Source organism: Alexandromys fortis, unplaced genomic scaffold (assembly GCF_014885135.2).
Source record: "Alexandromys fortis isolate MF-2015 unplaced genomic scaffold, M_Fortis_MF-2015_v1.1 scaffold_15, whole genome shotgun sequence".
Lineage (NCBI taxonomy): Eukaryota > Metazoa > Chordata > Mammalia > Rodentia > Cricetidae > Alexandromys > Alexandromys fortis.
Genome location: NW_026067911.1, coordinates 11,511,387 through 11,528,468, shown reverse-complemented (window position 1 = coordinate 11,528,468; position 17,082 = coordinate 11,511,387). Strand labels below are relative to the sequence as shown.

Here is a 17,082-nt window from a genome sequence, read left to right as displayed (position 1 = left end):
AGGTTTACAGGAATTTCAGGGTCTGTAGGTCCCCAACATTCTATAATACCTACTAGAAATATAAAGGAACACAAATAAACCAAGCAATCCATACCACACAAAACTAATGAGTAATGAGTCCATGTCCTTAAGAGGAGTCAACCTTTCATGGATCTTTCCCATGTGGTTCTCAAGGATGTGAAGTCTCAATGATGTGAAGTGCAAGTTTTTCAGAGATTCATAAAAATAAGGGCTTCACCAGGCAGTGGTGGCACACACCTTTCATCCCAGCACTCAGTAGGCAGATAAAGGCGGATCTCCGTGAGTTGGAGGCCAGCCTAGTCTACAAGAGCTAGTTCCAGGACAGGCTCTAAAGCTACAGAGAAAACCTGTCTTGAAAAACAAACAAAAAAAAAAAAACACAAAAAAGGAAGGAAGGAAGGAAGGAAGGAAGGAAGGAAGAAAGAAAGAAAGAAAGAAAGAAAGAAAGAAAGAAAGAAAGAAAGAAAGAAAGAGAGCTTCAGTCAAGCATATCACTAATTCACATGATTGGGATTCCCCTCTGTGTGCTGTGAAGTAAAGAAACTTCCTTGGCCTGTTGATAGGGTAGAACTTAGATAGGTGGGGAAAACTAAACTGAACGCAGAGAGAAAGGAGGGAGTGAGAGAGAAGCCATGTAGCCCCACTAGATACAGATGTCAGAATTTTACCAGTTAAGCCACAGCCTCGTGGTGATACACAGATTACGAGAAATGGGTTAAATTAATACATAAGAGTTAGCCAATAAGAAGCTAAACCCAAGGGGTCAACCAGTGATTTAAATAATATAGTTTCTGTGTAATTATTTCAGGGCTGAGCAGCCGGGAATAAACAAGCAGCCTGTACACAACACTCATACACTACTTTGCTGTCCTTTCCATGGAATAAATGCTTCAGTTATTTAAGAATCATCTTTTACTAGGAGTGGGGTGGGTTGTTCGTTAAACAGAATCTAGAGTTATATATCTCAAAATCTTTGAAAGAAAGTGGGTCATCTTCATTAGTAGTTTTTGCTAATAAAATGAGTCATTAATATGTATCTAGATAATCAAGTGCTAAATATGCTACATAAATATCTAATGAATTGATTAGTTGGAAAGATGATTTAGAAAAGAAAAATTTCAAATTAATGCACAAATAATACCTGACAGTTCATGTAGGAACTCCAGGGTACATTCAACATTATGGAGTTAACTCAGAGATCAGAATGTCGTCGAATTCCAACATGGAGTGTTTAAAAACTTGCTGTCATTCACAGACTATTGCAGAAGTCCAAGCATTGATTAAGCCTCAGTGTAAATGGTGAGGAAAAGGAAGAGAAGGAGGTGGTCAGGATGATGATGAGGAGGAGAAGGATAAAGAACAACCTGTAGCCCTAAATACTGACACTTTCAAGTACTGGCTCTTTCAAAGTTGGATTCATATTAAGGCTTTGAGATTAGAAGTTTGAGGTCAGAGGTATGTTAAATCTTCAATTCTGAGAATATTTCTGGGGGAAGATAGAACTGTGTGTGTGTAAACAATCAAACTGTAGATGCTTACGGGGCAATTCTGCATCAGGAGAATCTAAATTGCAAACACTTGATACTGAAAGTAAACAAGGTATCATAAAAAGTACAAAAATAAATATGTAACTAAGAAGAATCTTTGTGGACTGATAATCAACTAACTTCTTTAGCTCTTTAATATCCATATGCTATAATGAAATATCATTTCTCATCAAATAGACTGACTTTAAAAATTACTAATTTTATTGTAATTTTAATCTCTATTTTTCTAAGGATTTGTTGAGCTATTTAGATAGCTTCAATTTAGAGAGAGAAAAACTAGTATTAAAAATAATTTTAATATTGCAATGTTACTTTTTAAGAGTAACTCAAACGTATTTTAGAAATAAATACAAAAGAAAAATAAGGAGCATACACTTTAGTGAAAAAATAATAAGGCAGATTACCCCCTATCCTACCTCTGGAACAACTGGAATTAAAATTAAGTTTTATCCAATCTCTTTCATAGCTAAATAAGTCCCTTACCAGATCTCCAACCTAGAAGTGTTTCTCTAAAGGTCCTGGGAACCACTTTGAGAGTGAAAGCAGCACCTCAATATTCCAGTATCTGTGGTACAGCAGATTCAGGAGCCTAACCATGAGAGCCTCTTCATTTAAATTGCAACCCTCCCTGTCCTAAGGACAGGCAGTGTTTGGCTGTCCTTACTGCAAAGACCATTAGCTTTAATAGCCAACCATCCTTTGTCTGAAGGGATGGCTCTGAAAAATTTTTGGTAAGTGGAAGAGTCACTTTTTTTTTCTTCTTAAGGCCAGTTTATTATATTTTATCTGAAAATTATGAATGGAGTAGGGTGCATCTTCTTGGCCTTATAAAAATAGGGATTTATTTCACACTGAAATTTCTCAAATGATTTCCTGTGGGGTTTATTACAAGCTTTTAGGCTTGGAAATTAATTTTCTTTGTAATTCTATTTTCCCTGTGTTGTACAGTGAGTAGTTGTCTATGGTGAATACTTCGGAGTATTACCATATACGTAAAGAAACATTGTATGTAGAGCCATACCCAAACTCACCAATGAGACATTGTCACACTATAACAGTGTTTAATATTAAAAATTTGGTTGAAACACCACAGTTATGAATACAGTATCTAAAAAGCGGTAGACTCCAGTGAAGAAAAGAGAATGAATTGCCCTCAAGATCTGGAATCAATGAGAATAGTAGAAATTAGGGAGATTAAATAAAGAAAGTGCTTAAATGATTAATATGTATTCAACTGTGTGAAATAGTGCTGTTAAATGGAAGGAGATGCTTGAAATAAAATATGAAATTTAGCAACTGGAGACCCTTAGTTATATTAACAGTGCAGTTTAGAACCATCAATGGAAACAATAAAACAAAAAGGGTAGTAGCAAGTGCTGACAATGAGCCATGTTTGCGAGGTGAGCAGGTTTGAAGGTGAGAATGTTGGACTTGGCCTCTAGATATAAATGAATAAAACACATAAAGAATATCAGCTGAGCATATCTCATTCAAAGCCCACACAGGGTAACTGAAATACAACCCAAGGGCTAAACATGGCCGTGGTGGCAACACCACACAAGAGCTCTGTTCCTCATAGAAAAAATGACTACACATTTGTCAGGCTACTGCTGAGCAAAACTCAGTTGAGAGTAAGTTTAAAAGATAGACAGAGATGATATTGAAGACTAAAGAAATTAAAATAAGATCAACATAAATTCAGTTATGAGAATTTTGTGCTTCCTGTTTGACACCTTCATTCTGAAATATATATATGAATGATATGGTCTTTGTTATTTCCTCAAGAGGAAAGTTCTGCTGAAGATATGTTGTTAAACATAATATAGACAAGAACCAAGAAACAGGCAGATGTAAGTTCAATTACAAGATATCAAAAAGTTCTTAATTAAATCAACAAAATAAATATTCAAGAGAGATGAAAATATATTTTACACTAACAATCAATCGGGACGAGTTTTACCTAGCAGATCCTCCTTGGACAGGATTGTCCTGTCTATGTCAATCTTCTACATCATATATGTGTGGTATGTTTTACATATCTAGGTATCTTGTTGAAGTGTTCCCAACAACTGTTAAAGAAGCAAGAGGCTCAAAAATAATATGACTGGTGTCTATGTCATGCCTTCACATGAGAACTTCAAAGAAAATAAAAACTAAAGTTCTAGTTCCCTGACTCGAACACACATATCAAAACATATATTGAATTCCTAGTTCACTGTGCAAGGCGTACATGTTTGAGTAGGCAAATTGTGTCCCTTCCCTAATTAGCTTATATGATGAAATAGTGGAAGGATCATGTAATACTACTTTTGTATAGACTTCAGAAGATTTCTGATCTACACTATTCAAGACAAAGGTGGCATGTTTGCTCTTAAATATAGATTTTAGATTTGAATATTTAGACTTTTTTTGTGCTAAACTCAGAGTAGATATAGAAGCCAGGAAAGAAAAAGACATCAATAGAGGTGCCTGAATGGAAGAGGAGGAACAGGAAAGCATGGGTAATATGTGTTTGGGAGAAAGCACCAATCCAACTCCTAGCATTCATATACCCAAGGAGTCTGGGATGACTTAGGTGGAAGTCCCACCTTTCTATTCCCCCAGACCCTGGACCCTCAGATATTTCCCCTCCACTGAGAAAGCCCTCCAAGAGTTTGTTCCTCCCCAAGGCTGTTTTAGACAATGCCTACTGGCTATTTAAGACCTAGTCCATAAATCTGCTATGTGTCCTCTTGTATTCTCTTGACTGCCATCCGGAGGGCCACCAAGGAGTGCTTTGCTTTGCATTCTCCTGTTTATTAAATCTGGATTTATTAATTTGGTCTGATTTCACTTATTATGTCAGGGGCAAAGGAATGCAGCAACCAGGGATCCGATACTTAACAATATGTAAGTAAATATGGGAAACATTGAGTATAGAAAGGATTAAACAGGTATGGAAATTGAGTGAGTTGCAGATGATAGAAAAACTGGGGTTGGCTGATTGTCCAAAACAAAAGGCTTATGAAAAAGCCATATAGAAACCTAATGCTTGGTAAAGAAAACTGTAAATAAAAATGAATAAAGATGTTCTTAATGCGACAATAATGTTTCCACTAGAAGCTATGAGCATTGCAAAACACCAACAAACCCTGAGTGCATAGTGCAAGCTACTTTGTTAATTGTTGTTAGTCAGGGAGGCCCAGGAGGCACCTAAGCAATGCCTGGCCATAGTGTACTGCTGCCCCCAGAAGTAGATGTCACGACCCTGTTGCTGAAGATATCATACACCACAGTTGAAATAAAACAGAGAAATAAAGCTGGAGCTAAAGTAGAAATTACCTATGCATTATAGACCTTCATAGAGCTGGAAGTTCCTACGCAGGGTGCTGGGGGAGAAAAACTGTGAATAGTTTGATGCAGTTATGAATTCTTTTTGTCTTCAATAAATGATGATCTATATTAAATGAAAACAAACACAATAAAGGTATAACAGATAATCAGAATTAAATTGAAGTTTAAATCTCTTTGCCCCTAATGTTATCTTGTAATTTTTTCATTTTATTGAATATAGATTTTTTTTTCATATACTATATCCTGAATACAGTTTCCTGTCCATCTATTTCTCCCAACTTCTCTTCACATCTACTTCAATTCAGACCCACCCACTCTCTGCCTCACCTTAGAACACAAGCAGGCTTCAAAGGGATAATAAGAAAAGAAAAGAATAGAAAATGTAATAAAATAAAACATAATAAGGTAAAACAAACCAAACACTTCAGAATTAGATAAGACAAACTGAAGGAAAAGTGCACAAGAGAAGACACAAAAAACAAAGAATTGTTCGCTAGTTCACACACAATATGTATATATGAAAGAGAGATTATTTCTCTTTCATATATATATATATATATAATTTTCACTGTTATGTATATATTTTTAGGTAGATCCTACTATAGTTAAACTTTTTTTACTGCTCCTCAAATGTCCCTTAATTTTATCTGTCTCTCACACTATTTCCTTCTTGGTCCTTCTTTTCCATCCCTTACTCCATTAGATTGATCTGTTTCAACCTCCCCTCCCATCTATTCTTATCCATTCTATTTTCCTTTCCTAAGGAGATTTATCTGCCCCTTCTTCTCCCTTAATCTATACACAACGTCTGTGGTTCCATGGATTGTAGGTTGGTTATTGTTGATTTAGCAGCAAATATGCTCATATAATATAACACACACCAACAGTTCTCTTCTTGCCTTTAAAGCCTTTCCACAGAAGACAATTTATTCTTACACCGTAAGTAGCAAATATCCTATTAGTTATTTTATGTCTTAGTTGTCTGAGTTAGGGTTTATATTGCTGTGAAGAGACAACACAACCATGGCGACTATTATAAAGGAAAAGACTTAATTGGGGTCACTTACAGTGTCAGAGGTTCAGTACTTTATCAACATGGCAAAAAGAAGAGCAGTATGTAGGCAGACATGGTGCTGTAACTGAGTTTCCTACATCTTGCAGGCAACAGTAAGTTAGCTGAGACACTGGGTTGTATCCTGAACATAGGAAACCTAACTTCTGCCAACAAGGCCATACCAACTCCAACAAAGTCCCACCTCCTAATAATGCCACTATGTATGAGATTATGGGGGCCAGTTACATTCAAATTATCACAGTTAGAGAATTCATAGATCCCAGGGATGGCATTGTTCTGCTGTTTAATTAATTTGACACAGTGTCAAATTGCCATCTGTATATTTATGTCTATACTTATAGACAAAGGCTACTCTTGGCCTTAACCAGAGATACTTCTCTCTCTAGTGAATAATGGTAAACCCAGAGACTCAAGAAACTGAGAAGTGAGACCTGAGACCTCATGCCTAAATAGGGTATGTATTGTTTCCCTTCTAGGATTCAGAGAGCATTATGGATAAGAGGATATAAAGAATATAACATCCGGATATAAAGAGAAGTTCTGTTTAGCTTTATCATCTAGGCATGAGACAGCTATTTCATCAGTTCACAGTGCTGAAGTCTCCCAGATAGCATCAGTTGAAATGTTGAGTACTAAGGGTTCTTAGGAAGGGGAATACGTTGTTTTCATTTTGTACTCGCTGGTGAGCCCATCTAGCTCCACTGCACAAATTTAATTCATGCAAATGATGAGGCTCTAGTTAAATTCAGTGACTCAGGAATCAACACAACAGCAACAAAAACAGGAAGGACACAAACAGATTTGCAGGGAGAAGGAAGGATTGATGGGTTTGTGGGAGATGTGTGTGGGTAGGGGTAAGAGTAACCGTAATGCATAATGTATTATTTATGTGTATGAAATTGTCAAAACCAATTGTCAAAAGCAAATTTGATTCATATAAACATGCAAAAAGGCAAACAAAAGAGAGAAATAAAGAAAGATGAAGGAAGGGTGGGGAAATCAATTTTTACAACCTATCAACTGCATTTAATCAATACAAACTTTTGTCTATGTACCATCAATGACTGCTTAGCTACATATTTTATTTGCTAAGATGTGATTATATAATTAATGTCACATTAGATATCTCTGGAGAGTAGAATTTTAATTTATCACTCCTACTACATATGTAATTAGAACTAAAACATATATATGTACATTATATCATACATACTTTATGCACACACATGTGCACATATATCCAATAAAGCATAGCTTTAGTAAATGAATGAAATCACTCATTTTGTTAAGGATATCCTATAATTTACCCATTAACTGGAATGATAAGCTACATATTTTTAGATGTAACCTGCAGATACTATTTGGATATTTGCAAGAGTGTTTAGATCCTCAGTGACATTTTCACAATACATCTCCTTTCTTTATTGAAGATCATACTGTGGGTGAATATACAAATTGTTTTGTTTCTAAGGAAAGAGGTCTAGGATGACTTTAAACATCCTCATAACTATTCAGTAAATCCACGGAGTCAAAAGGGGAAGAACAAACAGCTGTTATTGTCACCATCTATCCAAACACCTCAATAATATCCCATTCAACTGACAAAGTGACAAATCCAGCATCTTTATCTTATCCTTATAATTTAATTGGCAAACAGTGAGCTTGATGCCCTTCCCCTCCAGGCCCAGTGTCAGTCTTATTGAATGAGAATTCAATTCTCACCAATAGCCCTCAAGGGTAATTACTGGGCTACAGTGAACAGTTTTGCAGGCAGAACTCTGGTTGAAATCCAAACAATGGTTCTTTTCAGTGATGGAAACCCTTTCTTCCTGGATTATACCCACTCTGCCAGACCTGCTTAATGACTTGTTTACTTTCCTTACTATTGCACAAGCAGAAGGCAATTACTTTTCCTTTGGTTATTCTTACTTATTTGTTTTTAAACATTCAGTGTGTGTGCACACATTCCTCAGTATGTGGATATTTGTATGTGTGATATATAGATATAGATAAATAAATACATAGGTAGAGAGAGAGAAAGAGAAACGGAGAGTGAGACAGAGAGAGAGATATAGACAAAGTCAAAGACATGAGGGTTGGAATTGGGTGTGAGCATGCTACCATACAAAAAATGTAGATGTCATAGGACAATTTTTTGGCAGTCTCTGAGTCAGAGTCTTCCTTCTGTTTGTGACCATAGTACATGATGCACAGTCCAGCTTCAGGCCAGTTCTCCTGCCTTCTCTTCTCACCTCCTTGGGACTAGAGATGTAAATCATCAAATCTCATTTTTTTAGTTATAAACTGATTGGCCCATTAGCTCAGGATTCTTATTAACTCTTATAACTTATATTAGCCCATTATTCTTGTCTATGTTAGCCATGTGGCTTGGTACCTTTTTTGGTGAGGCAGTCAAAACTTTTTTGCTCTGTGTCTGGATCCCGACTGAATTTTTATGTTAATTATGGGGATTGAATTCAGGTCTCCGGGCTATGTGATGGACCCAGTAAGCAGTTTTATCTGGTAAGACATCTCATTCATAACAGTATTGTAAATCTTTTAAATGTCCAAAATATGATGCATTTCGTTTTTAGTATTTTTTGCTTTGCTATTTGCAATTACAGATTGATTTAGATATTCAGTTGGCCTTTTTTTTAGTTTGTCCAAGATAAATTTCCTGACAACTCTTATGAACTTAATATTTTTATCTTTTCTACAAAAATGTATTAATAACTATATCTAATTTTTATGTGAGATATTTAATAAATTCCAACAGATTCATTAGATGCATTGCAAATGAAGAAATCCACAGGTTGAGGTTGCCTAAACAGAGGTTCAACGGGTATCTCGGTGGTTGCCTTTGATCATACATACTGCCTGTGAACCTGCATGTCCCTAAAATTGAGGAAACAAATATACTATTCATTTAAATAAAACATTTACAGCAGGTTCTATGCAGATAATACATTTCGCAATTATTTTATTCCTTTTCAAGTTATTTTTTTCAGCTGCATGTCTATTTAAGGAACTAACTGTTCAAAGGAAACGACAAATTCACTCTGGACCTGTGTAAATGAAAACGTGCTAAAATTTTAAAAATGCAATCTACTAAAATATTTCTTTGCTGCCATCCTAAATTGCAAAGCCTCAGTATCCATACTAAAGTGATGAGAAAGAGGCTATCATATTTTCTGAATTAATCAAGTTTGTTGGCATTATTCATTCAACTGTCTGGTAATATAAAAATGTTCCTGTCTTTCTATCAAAGTAGATAGAAAATACATTTATCACCAAAATTTGAAAGGAAAAGTAAAATAAGGGTAATGGTTTAGAATAACATCTTTTCTTCGGAATTAGGAGGCATAGTGAATGATATTTGACAAGACTTTGAAAGCAATAATAGTAAATCTTTGGTAGGGGCTAAGGGATTTTCTGGTGAGTAAAGGGACATGAAATATGAGCTCTTTATTCAAGAAGATTCTATGAAAAGCAGTCAGTCATTCAGGAAGTGTATCTTGCTATAAAAACAGCCTATGCAATTTTCTTACTGTTCCTAAGTCTTTGCCCTTTTACCTGACACTCTACTACATTTTAGGGAATAATAACTAAATAAGAAAAGAGTCTGTCCCTCCAACATTCAAATATGGCTAAAATGTAAATAGTGAAGCTTTTAAAGCTCTCTGATTAATTTCAATGAACTTAAAAATATAAAGAATACTTGCACATATATTATCTCTACGGGACATACCCTCTAACAGGCTCCGGACTCTAGTTTCCTGTTGCCAATATGAGTTCCCACGTCAGCCTAAAGAGGTCTCTTTACTGGTTTCCATCACCAGATATTATCTGTAATTTAGTGGGTGGCTGTCTGTTTGCCCCATGGTTGTAGAGTACCTCTCATCTGGCCAAACAGAGAACTCTCTATTATCTTTTGAAGTGCAATATTTTTTTTAATTTATTTAATTTTTTTAAATAAAACAAACTATCCTTTTTTTCATTCTACATACCAATAATAGTACCCACTCCTTCCCCTCCTCCCATTTCCTCCACCTATCCCATAACCAACCCCCATCCACTCCTCAAAGAGGGTAATGCACATTGCTTTGGGAAAGGTCCAAGACCCTCCCTACTATATCTAGACTGAACAAGTTATCCATCCAAAGAGAATTGAATCCCAAAAGTCCAGTACAAACAGCAGGGATAAATCCTGGTACCACTGCCAATGGTACCCACAATCTGCCCCAGGCATACAATTCTGAGCCACATTCAAAGAGTCTAGTTTGGTCCTATGCTGGTTCCTTCCCTGTTTGGCTGGAGTTGGTTAGCTCCCATTAGCTAAGGTAAACTGTTTCAGTGGGTATTCCCATCATGGTCTTGATCTCTTTGCTCATATTCTCACTCCTCCCATTCTTCAACTGGACTTTGGAAGCTCAGCCCAGAGTTCTGCTGCAAGTCTCTGCCTGTTTCTGTCAGTTGTTGGATTAAGGTTCAATGGTGATATATAAGATATTAATCTATGTGACTACAAGACAAGGCCAATTCGGACACCCTCTCCTCTATTGCGTAGGGTCTTAGTGGGGCTCTTCCTTGTAGATTCCTGGGAATTTCTCTAGTTTCATGTTTCTTGCTAGCCCCATAATGGTTCCCTCAATCAAAATATCACTTTCTTTGCTCTCATCTCTGGCCTTCCTCCATCTTGAGTATCCCATTCCTTCAAGTTCCTCTTTCCACTTCCCTTCTCTCTTCCTCTTCTCTTTCTGCCTCCCTTCTCCCCCCGCCCACCCCTATGCTCCCAATTTTGTCAGGCAATCTTGTCTATTTGCCTTTCCAGGTGGATCTATGTATATTTTTCTTAGGATTCACCTTGTTACTTAGCTTCTCTAGGGTCATGGATTATATAAGTTCGTTATCCTTTCCTTTACAGCTAGTATCCTCTTGTGAGAGAGTACATACCATGTTCATCTTTCTGAGTCTGGGTTACCTCACTCAGGATTTTTTTTTCTAGTTCTGTGCATTTGCATGCAAATTTCAAGGTGTCTTTTTTTAAATTGCTGAGTAGTACTCCATTGTGTAAATATCACATTTTCTTCATCTATTCTCCAATTGAGGAGCATCTTGGTTCTTTCCAGGTTCTGGCTCTTACAAATAATGCTTCTATGAACATGAACAAATGTCCTTTAGTATCCTTTGGGTATATGCCCAAGAGTGGTATTGTTGGGACCTGAGGTAGGTTGATTCCCAATTTTCTGAGAAACCACCCTACTGATTTTCAGAGTGGTTGAACAAGTTTGCATTCCCTCAAGCAATAGAAGAGTGGAAGAGTGTTCCTCTTACTCTACGTCCTCTCCAGCATAAGCTATCATTGGTATTTTTGGTCTTAGCCATTCTGATTTATATAAGATGGTAACTCAGAGTTATATGAGTTGCATTTTCCTGATGGCTCAATGAAGAAATGTAGAAGAGTGCAAATAGATCCATATCTATCCTCATGCCCAAAACTCAAATCCATATGGATTAATGACCTTATATACATCCAATCACACTTGGAAAGTAGAAAGTAGCCTTTGGCGCAAGGGCACAGAGACACTTCCTAAATATAACCACAGTAGCACAGACACTGAGAGCAAAAATAAATAAATGGGACCTCCTGAAACTGAGAAGCTTCTGTAAAACAAAGGATACAGTCCATAAGACAATAAAGCAGCTTACTGAATGGGAAAAGATCTTCACCAATCCCTCATCAGAAAAAGGACTGATTTGTAAAATATGCAAAGTGGTCAAGAAATTAGACATCAAAATTAAAATAACCCAATTAAAAATGGGATTCAGAACTAAACAAAGAATTCTTAAAGAAAGAATCTCAAATGGCCAAAAGACACTTACAGATTTGTCCAACATCACTAGACATCAGGAATTTCTTCATTGAGTTCTGTTTGCTGAAATTCACAAACAGGACCTGCACCACACTGAACATTCTGTATGACTGCTTGACTGGGAGAGCATCAGTGTTGTGGAAAGTTTAGGATGATGCCAGTCAAAAACTTTTAAGAGTAATTTATTGTCCACCTATGATGTAAAATTTCTGTGTGATTTAATTAGGCAAATTCTTTGGGGGATGTCTAGACTTCTTGCTTTTACCAACCCAAAAGAAAAGGATCTATGACTTGTAAGTGAGATTTCTCTGATGTACTCTAACCCACTTGCCTGATGCTCCCAAGTTTCTTGATTTATGGCTTTCATTATTCTGTTGCCATAAAATGTTCCTAAAACTGTAGTCCTGTTGGGATATAGTATTTGTGTTTGCCTGATTCTGGTTATCCCAGCTATGATCACTCATATTTTGTTCTAAAAAATGTTCAGTCTAGTTATTTCTGAGATGAGACTTGTACTGTTTTTAATTCTTTTATTGTTTTGTATATGTGGGTTTTACCCTTTTCTAAGGATGTCCTAATGTAAACATCTTCTCTTATCCTTAGATAAGAGATCTCCTCATATTTTATAATTATAGCTTGTTATCATACCTTAGTAATTATTTTAATAAATATTTAAAAAAATAAAAAAAATTAAATATTTATTAAAAGAATTTATATTTAAACTATTATGTAGTTCTGTCCTCACTAGCCACTGCACATAAGTAGATATTGCTTTGTTTTGTGCTTAGCACTTCACTCTGCTTCCTTCAGTCTGGGTTCAATGGAGATGGACTCCTTGCCTCATGATTCAGTTTTCTTGCCTGTACAATAAGGATCTTAATACTACACCTCTATGGTGGCCAAGTGTGCTAATGGAACGTTGAGTATACAATCACTTAGCACAAAACAACCCTGACTAGAATAAACAAGTAAGAACATCTCTTACTAGTCAAGCAAGTCTTTCGCTATGCTAATTCACAAGCAGGAACCTACTGTTGATGACTTCATAGTAGGTATTAACTGAGGTACCTGTGTGGTAATACCTGGCAGTATTCAAACGCATAGTAGAAAACTGCCTAGGATAAAACTAGAAATAAGAATCTCCATTTCAGTAACACAGGGGGCAGAGATATGCTGTGGGTCCTTTGCCTGGGGTGATAAGAGGCCAAGTCATGCACAGCAGACTACATTTCCTGGATAGAATGCAACTTCTCATTGTATAGAATTTGCCTTCCATACATGACCATGGGTTGGATTCCTCCTCAAAAGAGGTATACAAAAGAGATTAATAAATCTTATCTTTTTGGACAACATCTTTGTTTGTGCTAAACATATGTGTTGCTATAATTGAATTAATTCTAAGACGTTTTACAACGTACACTACTACTTGTAAAGCTATTTGAAAATAAAGCTCCTCTGAGAGGGTAGAAATTTTTAGTGGAATATTTTGTATTTCTCCCAAGATTAGAAAAAGTTATACAGAAAATAGAACTTCCATATTTACTCTCAGAAGTCAGAGGAAACAAATCCATTAATTTATTACTAAAAACATCATTCTCATAAATATTCTGAAATTGAAATTAATGTCAGCTAATTGTGAAAAGGCAATTTCTCATTTTCTAATGGTTTATTGTATTTATTTACTCAAGTCTTGTGCTTTCCTTCTGTTACTTTCACCTACAATCTCAAGGGCACCAATGTGAAGATGACATCGTGATCGCTGGATTCAGCTGACTCTGTACCACACTTCTATTTTTCATCCTTGTCTCATTTCCCAACCACATTAGGGCCAAGTGTGTAATAGGCTGACTTCTATGGATTGCTCAGAAAGTATGTCAGGTAGCAGCCTGTGTTGCCTCCAGGAGAGAAGGCTTCTCTTATCAATGCCATGATTACCAGCCCAGTCAATACTAGCTAATTGAAATATCCATGATTAATGATCTAGCCTTCTAAAGGTATTTCTTATCTCAGTGAGCTTTAAAATCATGCCTATGAGGTCTATACAATTTTTCGTTTCTTGTTCTTCCTTTTCTTCTTTTAATTTTCCTGTCTTTCATCTTCATCAAAACTGTCCCTATTCAGGTGTCCAAACTACTTGTGTCATTTATTTCTTCTGTCACAGGCTCCTTCCTCCTTCACATCACTATATGTCTTTCTGTCCTGTGTCATATATCCTTTTAATAGTGCATATCTATCATTGCATTTTATCCCTTCCTTCGTACTAAATATAGTTACAGAATGGGCACCAAGAGAAACAGAGTCTGGTTTGCTAGTGACAGTTCTAATTGCCTGACTCTTAGATATTTATGGTACTTCAGAAGGTGGCTTTATCAAAAAAACTTCAACCTAGCACTTTTAATAGACATATAAAAAATCAGGGACAGGAAACGTACAATATATATTCAAAGGGAAGTCAACTGTCTTTAACATATATTAAATGTTATTTTATTTGATATCATTCCTGTTGGTAGTATAACAGCATCTGTTTTGGTCTGTGCAAAATATGGGTCACTAGTTTAACAAAATCTTAGCATCCTTCAAGTCTTGACATTGAAGTAAATAAGTTTTACGGTATTGTCTGGCACTACATTGACATTCTCCATGATTAATGAATGATAACTAAATAGCTAATATCAAGAACAAAAACTGTCAAGGTTGACTATTTTCTGTCTGTGGGAATGTATAATTAAGAAGAAACTGGCAAAGTTGATACTTTAGTATTTGTTTTTGAGACAGGGGTTCAATGTATAACTGTCCTGGCTATCTTGAATCTTGCTTTGCAGACCAAGCTGGCCTCAAACTCACAGAAATCTGCCTACCTTTGTCTCCCAAGTGCTGGGATTAAACGCATGAGCCACCACTTTTCTGTAAAGTTGATGCTTTTTGAAGGTCTTGACTTTGAGTTTGTTTGAGAGTCTGAGAGCAACATTAAGGTATGCAAGATAATAAGGAATATTCGTATATTGCTTTAATCTAATTTTGATATAATAATGATGTTATACAAATGCATAGTGGATCAGTTCAATGCTGAGAAACACTCTCCATCTACTGCCATTTGCCATGTGTGCAGGCTACTAAAATGTATCATATAAGGTACTGTATACAAAAAATAGATTATAACTCATAACTTAAATTGGTGCATAAGAAGACATGAATAAGTCAATTTAAATGGCTTAAAATCCTCACACCCTGAGGGGATGTATGCATCTGGCTGGACATTAGAGGAAACTTCTGCTCATGAAGTTTAGAGGGGAGGATATAGCAGAAAGCTTTCTTGATAGTCGTACTTCCTAGTGATTGATCCAAGGAAGAAGGAGGGATTGTTATTCTCAATTCAAGAAGAAAGGAGGCTTCAAAGCTTGGAAGCAGGCATGCAGTGGGCAGGCCTGGAGAGGGCTGGTCTGCGCGGGCCTCATTGCCCACCAGGCCTGAAGAGAGGAGATAGGAGGTCATGACCTGATGGTGTATCCACTATGGCCACTGAGAGCTGCTAATGTTGGGAACAACCATGTCCTACTGCCGGCCCGAAGAGAAGGATCAGATCATATTTGTGACCAAAGAAGACCATGAAACTCCTAGCAGTGCGGAGCTGGTGGCTGATGACCCCAATGATCCCTATGAGGAGCTCGGATTGATACTGTCCAAAGAAGATATTAACTGGAATTCCCCATGCCTTGGGGGAATGGTGAGCGGCCCCTGTGGGGAACAGTTCAAGTCTGTCTTTTCCTGCTTCCATTATATCAAAGAGGAAATCTAAGGATCAGACTGTAAAGACCAGTTTCGGACCATGCAGGAGTGCACGCAGAAATACCCAGACCTCTATCCCCAAGACCAGGAGGAGGAAGAGGATGCAAAGCCAGTTGAGCAGATGGAGGAAGCAGCTGCTTCTAAGGCCTCTGCAATCAAAGAGCAGGGGTCAATCTCCTAAAGGCCACAGGCCCTGGCTGCCACTCACCACGAGACTTTCTACACAATGCCTTATGGTCACCTCTAAGATGCATTGCTGAAGCTCAGAGGAGCACAAGAAGTGAAATTATTCACATATATGGTAGCTTGAAAGAATGGGACTTGGAAGCATCAACCTGGAGGTCATAATAGAATTGCATGTTTCAGGAGCAGTTTCAATTTTGTGTTGTCTTCAAAAAATATATGTGTAAGAGTCTCAGCAGAACAGGCATTGGTATATTAATATACACTACATATAGACCCCTTTTTCTGGGATTGAGGAAGAAGGGAGATAGTCCAAAATACTTTCTGTACTCAAAAGCTCAGGGATTGAGGGTTTGTGTGTGTGTGTGTGTGTGTGTGTGTGTGTGTGGTGTGTGTGTGCAAGGGGGACCTCTTGATAACTTTTGAAGACTCCATGGTGAAAAAGACTCAGTGTAAATTTTTGCAGAACCAAGATGTTTGGATTGTCAGATCTGGAAATCACCAGGCAAAAGCAAAGTTTAACAAAGGGTTCTTCTGTTCTGTTCTTACTTTACAAGTGAAAAGGGGAAACTGAGGAACCTAAATGTTAGGGAATTAGTAGCAATAAATGAAAGCTTAAATATGGTCTTTCTTCTATACGGCTATACCAACAAGTTTCTTTTCAGGATGAAAGGCAACAGCATTTATGTATATAAAAGCAATTTGTAAAGAAAGAGCGCATGAATTTAAAAGACAGAGAAAAGGGGCATTTAAGAAGTTCTAGAGTGAGGGAATGGGGATGTGATATATTATAACCTTAAATTATAAAAGAAATACTTTTAAAGATATGCTGTTCTATTATGATTGGAGCTTTTAAGTCATTTTGTGCTAGGAATTCCAGTTACACAAGCTGTGTGACCTTGGGCAGGAAACATGACTGTTTTGATCCTATTTTAAATCAGCAAATGCTGACAGATGCAGTGACAAGATCCAAGATCTGGTGACAGGCAGCAAAAAGCCTGACAACGTTACAAAAGCAAACAAGATAAATGCCTGAAAAAATAGTCTTTAAATGATACATTTCTATTTCAGAGTTAAAGAAAGGCATAAACATTTTTTTGTCTAGAATTTCCAAGCAAATAACAGCTAAATATTTGCCTGTACTTTATGTAGCTCATAAAACTTTAATTTTATATTAACATGCCACTACTCATGAACACAATTTTAAAACATGGTGCTCAAATTTTATTCTAATACAAAACCACAGTCATTTGGATAATTCTCG

At 36.7% G+C, this 17,082-nt stretch overlaps 1 pseudogene; it reads left to right on the top strand.

Moving 5' to 3' along the window:
- Positions 1–15,396: 15,396 nt before the first annotated feature.
- Positions 15,397–15,816, top strand: LOC126499177 (mitochondrial intermembrane space import and assembly protein 40-like; annotated as a pseudogene).
- The last annotated feature ends 1,266 nt before the right edge of the window (positions 15,817–17,082 follow it).